Source organism: Lathyrus oleraceus, chromosome 1 (assembly GCF_024323335.1).
Source record: "Lathyrus oleraceus cultivar Zhongwan6 chromosome 1, CAAS_Psat_ZW6_1.0, whole genome shotgun sequence".
Taxonomy (NCBI): domain Eukaryota; kingdom Viridiplantae; phylum Streptophyta; class Magnoliopsida; order Fabales; family Fabaceae; genus Lathyrus; species Lathyrus oleraceus.
The window spans coordinates 366,508,796-366,514,795 of NC_066579.1; positions in this window are offsets into that span (position 1 = coordinate 366,508,796).

Sequence of the window (6,000 nt, forward strand, 5' to 3'; positions counted from 1 at the left end):
GAAGAGAAAAGTAAGAGAAAGTTCTGATTCAGAGGAAGATGTTGAAGACGATGTCCCTGAAATCTCTCCTGTCAAAAAGTCAACTGTTAGAAAATCCCCTGCTAAGGTTGCTGTTGTACACTTGGATAACATTTCCTTCCATCTTGAAGATGGTGCAGCAAAGTGGAAATTTGTAATCCAAAAGAGAGTGGCTGTGGAAAGAGAACTGGGAAAAGATGTTGTGGAGGTTAAGGAGGTCATGGACCTGATTAAGTCTGCTGGATTAATGAAAACTGTTAGTGGGTTATCTCAGTGTTTTGAAGGTCTTGTTAAAGAATTTGTGGTGAACATCCCTGAGGATATTGCTGACAAGAACAACAAAGAGTTTTATAAGGTGTTTGTTATAGGAAAATGTGTGAAGTTTTCTCCAACTGTGATTAATAAGTTCCTAGGAAGAGGAACAAAAGGTGCTGGTGAACTAGAGGCCACAAACAATGAGGTCTATAGGGAAATAACTATTGGACAGGTCAAGGAGTGGCCAAGCAAGAAGCATCTCTCTGCTGGAAAACTAACTATGAAATATGCTATCTTGCACAAGATAGGGTCAGCAAACTGGGTACCAACAAAACACATCTCTACAATCTCAAATGCTCTTGGAAGGCTCATATTTGCTATTGGAACCAAGCTTAATTTTGATTATGGAAGATTCATGTTTGAACAAGTTGTCAAACATGCTTCCACAGGTAGTGAAGCTGCCCATAGCTTTTCCCTCAATAATTTGTGGGATAATCCTGAGCCAATAACCTGGAATTCTGAGCACAAGTGATATCCCTAGTAGAAGAAAATCTCCCTTGTCAGTTCATTACAAATTATTTGAAGGCAGTCATGTTAATGACATTGTCATGACATTTGTTGTGAAGAAGCCAACCTCTCAAGGTGGTCTGATTGCTGAACTGAAAGAGACCTGTAAGGAATTGGAGACTGGGATAAGGGTGGCTAAAGATAAGAAAGAAGCTTTGGAGGTTCTGATTAATATCTTGGAGCAAGGAGATAGAGATAATGTTGGTCAAGCCAAGGAAATAGAAGCCCACACCTCTAGTGAGAGGTCTGAATCTTAAGATAAATCAAGTGGCAGTTCTGGGTCTGAAGCTGATGAAGATGCTAGCTCCTCTGACTGAGTGTTGGTGAAGATTATTCCCCTGTTATGATGATGTGCTGTTCTGGATGCCTTGATGTTTGATGTTTTTTTTGCAGTCTTATTTTGATGCCTTGATGTAATTTCTTGGGTTCTTTGTGATTTCTCTGGATTCTTTTTATCTCAGCTTATATAGCCGTGTATATTTGTGGTTCTGTAACACCTGACAATATGTTTTAACATTCTATGTGACATCCTCTTTGACTAATAGACATTTATTTTGTCTCATTGGTCTCTTTGGTCTATTTTGACCAAAAAGAGGGAGAAGTAGCTAAAGGATAACTGCAGTTAATATATGCTATGAAGTAGCATTAATATGTGTTATGAAGTAGCTATGCTAAACAAATGACAGATGATGTTGAAAAGGATGTTTTGTGTAGTACAGGTGATGTTGAAGGTGATGTCAAATGGGGTGATGGATGTTACAGGTGTTGTTGAAGGAGATGTCTGTGTTGAACAAACTTAGGGGGAGAAGAAGCACATATGTGTTTAATGTGTGTTTACTAGTTGCTACTATAGCTAGTAAATGTGTGGTTTATTACTTCTGCTGCTAAACTGCTGATATGTTTTATTGTACTCTTGGGAACAAATGGATTGATGTATGTTTTAGCCAAAATTTGCCAAAGGGGGAGTTTGTTGGTTCTATGTGTTGGCAGCAATTTTGGTAAAACCTAGAGTGTTCACAAGTTGTCACAAATGTTGTCTTGACATAAGATAACATGTACCTGCAGGATGTTTAAAATGTGAATATGCAGGATTTTACTGAGATGCCAGACCCGATGTCATGACATTTGTATACAGAACATTCAGTCTGAATGTTATGTATTGTGTGATTGCGTTTTTTATGCTAATCTATATATGATTGAAGAGATGATTAAACGCGCATTCAATCATTAATTACAACCAGATTGACTTATTTTTCAACGAGATATAATCAACTGTCATGAAAAGATATGAATGGACATGGAAAACCTGGTTTTATACACACAAAAATAACGAACGAAATATTGAGAGAGAATAAGGGTTTGAGTCTTGTGTGGTTGTGTGTATTGTAAGCCATTCATTCATCCATAGATGATTGAATTAGACTGATTTTTGAGTTGTAATTTGTCCACTATAAGCTTTGAAGCATGAGTGTGTGTTTACTTGATTGAAGCTTTTAAGCAAGATCAAGTATGTGTATTTAAAGAGTGTCTTCTTTTCATTGTAATTCTTGTTTTATATCTAAGAGTTCTTAGGTAGAAGTCACACGGGTAGAGATTAGGTGAAAAGACAGTAACTTGAAGTTGTTTACTGAGAGTCTTTGAACTGATTCTGTTTAGTGGATTTCCTTCCTGGCTTGGTAGCCCCCAGACGTAGGTGAGTTTGCACCGAACTGGGTTAACAATTGCTTATGTCTCTTGCATTACTGTTCTTTATCTTTTATCCTGTTTGTATGGTTCAGATATTAGTGTCGTGACATTACCTTCTACATCTCATATCTGATACCAGAATTTCAATGTACTGCAATCACCAATTAAATCCGAACATCCATGGATTCGTACCTTAAAGTCACCAGAGCTATGGTTGATTCTACGGCATGCGTGCATTGACGACAAAGCATAAAAAGTTGAAGCCAATAAACCTCACCGAGATTTCCGCTTCAAATACAAATAGTTATTGATCCCTTCCCTCTGCAATTCCATATGCTTTCTCTGCTTCCTTCATCTTGGATCTTCATCTATTTGAAGATTTATATGGTGGAAACCTTATCTTTTCCGTTTCTTTGAGGTATTGTGGAATGCGGTTGAAAGTGTGAGCAAGACGAATTCTGGTTTCGGGATCAAAAGAGGAAGAAAATTGAAGGTGATGCTGAGGTTGGTTTGAGAGTCATTTGAAAATGCAAATGAAGTTATTTTTTCTAAGCTAATATTTTGGGAAAACTGCAGGACTTTGTTAGTTTCCAATTTGTGGTTCTGGTCCATTTCGAATTTCACAGGGAAATGGAATGGCGCTTCATCCGCAGAATATGAATCTATTCTCCTCCTGTCAAGTTGTTCTATAGCAAGCTTAATAGAAAAATGTTAAATTCTTTTTCTATCAATTATCAATTATGTTAACTAGTGTAGTGTATTGTCCTTATGTTAACTTGTTTTTTTTAACTTTATTTTGGATGATATCAAATGGTGAACTTATCTGGTCTATGTGCGGATGGTTTTGTAGGTCATTGGAGATTCGACTCGTGCTCATAAAATAAAGGGTTCACATGCTACTTGGGTTGCATCAGATCGAAGGAAATTGGTCATGAAGAATTATGGTTTAATGTTTAGATTAGAACCTTAGGTCACATGTTAGTCTAGGTTTGTCTTTGGAGTGCTCATGGAATGTATTGGATTTGTTTTAGGATTATTTGTGGGGTTTCAATTGTGTATTGTTTTGTAGTTTTGAAATCTTGGATTGATAACATGGCTTGTGGTTGTACCTGAAATTTGAATGTTATCATGAAAATGGATTGAAGTTTAATTATGGAATTTTGATGTATGTTGGTATTGTCTTGTATGAATGGTTGTATAGAAACAATGGTTGTAATATAAACATTTGAATATTGTCATGTAGTGAAATTGTAAATGTGTAGATTGGTTTGAATAGAAAATGGATGGATTGGAAGTGAAATTGTAAATGATTCATGTATTGCATTTGGATTAATGGTTATGGTGTAATGGTAATGAAGTGGATATTTATAACGACAATTGGTTTGTAATGTTATTTTGGTTCATATTTAGAAGTCATATTGGTTTGAGCATTGAATGATGATGAATGTAGGTTTGATATTTAGTTTTGTAATTTTTTTTCAATGCAATGTATATTGGACAATGTAATAAATGCCATGTAATCTCATTGGTAAGAAAAACGTTCTAATGATATAATGAACCAATAGGATTTAATTTACCATTCCAAATTTAGTGCACCCAAATTGCAAACAAGTGTTTATGAATGAATGAATGAATGACATTGAAATCAAATGACCATGACATGATTTGACCAAAATAGACAATGAAACTTTGGACCAAATGACCTTAAATGGATCTTACCACACAATGGGGTGAAACTTGGACTAAATGATGATGGTCATAAAAACCAATGGATGAAGTGCAATCAAAGGGTGGAATATGAATGAAGTATGCCCACAAGCATGCCTTAGACCAATCATGTGGCAAGCCATGAACTAGGGTTTAGCTAGGCCAAAGTTTTCAAAACCAAGCAATAATCAAGAATTTCAACTCAAGAAGTGAACAACCCATATAAGTGATGCACCAATTCCATGAACCACAACTAAGGTTTCCAACCCTCCTCAAATCAAGCCATATAGTTTACCAACCTCAAGATCAATGACTAAGGTTTCAACTCAAACATAAAATTCCATAAGCAAAATTCCAAACCACGGGCCCACCATTAAGGTTTAAAAGTCAAGTCAAAGGTCAAACACAAGATCTTATAGAAGCAAGGCAAATAATAGAGATGAGATGTCCAGATGGATGTTGTGATATAGACTTCAAGAGTCAAGGTCCCAAAGAATCAAGCAATTAAGGTTTCAGCCCACCTGGTGCAGAAAACCATAATCTTCAAGCAAAGCCCTTATTTTTTTTAACCATGAACCTTGAGTTTATGACGCTTGTTAGCAAGTGTTAATCATGAATGAAGGATGCACATGAATGAGGAATGAATGGGTATAAATAAACCTCAAGTCATGGGTTATATGAAAAGCAAAAAGGAAGGGCAAATTTTAGGGTATGACACCAGGTAATAAGTTTATAGCAAACTCAACATCGCGCTCTGGCGATAAATTATTAATTTCATCTAGGAATACTTCAGGAAACTCATACATAATAGGTAGATCTGTAATCATTCTCTCGCTTCCCCCTCTCAAGGGCGTGAGCACCATGAACACTTGATCACACACTCTCTCTCAAGGATATCCCTACTGGCATACCCTAACTTTTAACCCTAAGATCCCACATTTTATTTTGCATCCATGCATACCAATAAGGTCACATCTTGGTCCTCTCGCTCTCATCTTTGGGTTTGCCTTTTACAGGGATCATCAAGCACCTCCTTGTTGATGTTTTACCTTTGTGTTTATATGATCATTGCTTATTGAACAACTAATAAGAATAGCAAAAATATGTCTTGTTTTCTTTAATTTTATTGTTCAAAGTAGGGATTTTCATCAAGATCTTCAAGTATGGCTCCTCAACTAGGATTTTGTTGATTCCTTAAGTAAAAGTGTGCTCAACCATTGATTCTCAAGGGACTTATTTAAAATGAAAAGTCAAAGGTGTTGGTGCAAGCCCTAGAGGCCAATACTTTTGGTACCTGTATCGAATTATTTATTAATAATAAAAAACTTTTTTACTTTATTATGTTTGTTTAATAAAGTCCCTAGAATAGCTAGTCCGTTTAATGTATCAAGTGTGACTTAATCATGAGATCCTGTTAAACATAAAGACACTATTCTTAAAGTATCCGTAGTCGAGCTTTGTTGTGAAGTGAGATAACATTAAAGCATTAAGACTATTATGTACATAGACTGATGATCACATCTCATGGGTCATGGATAAGGAGTTATCAAGTCTTAAACATATGTATGAATATTAGGAGTAATATTTATATTGGATTGACCCGCTATGAGAATACTATATAGAATGTTATGCAAAGTGTCATAAGTTATTCTCATGGTGATAATGGTGTATACCACCCTTCGACCTGAAACCACTATGGACCCTAGAAGTAGAGTAGAGTGCCTTATTGCTGATCAAACATTGTCCGTAATTGGATGACCATAAAGA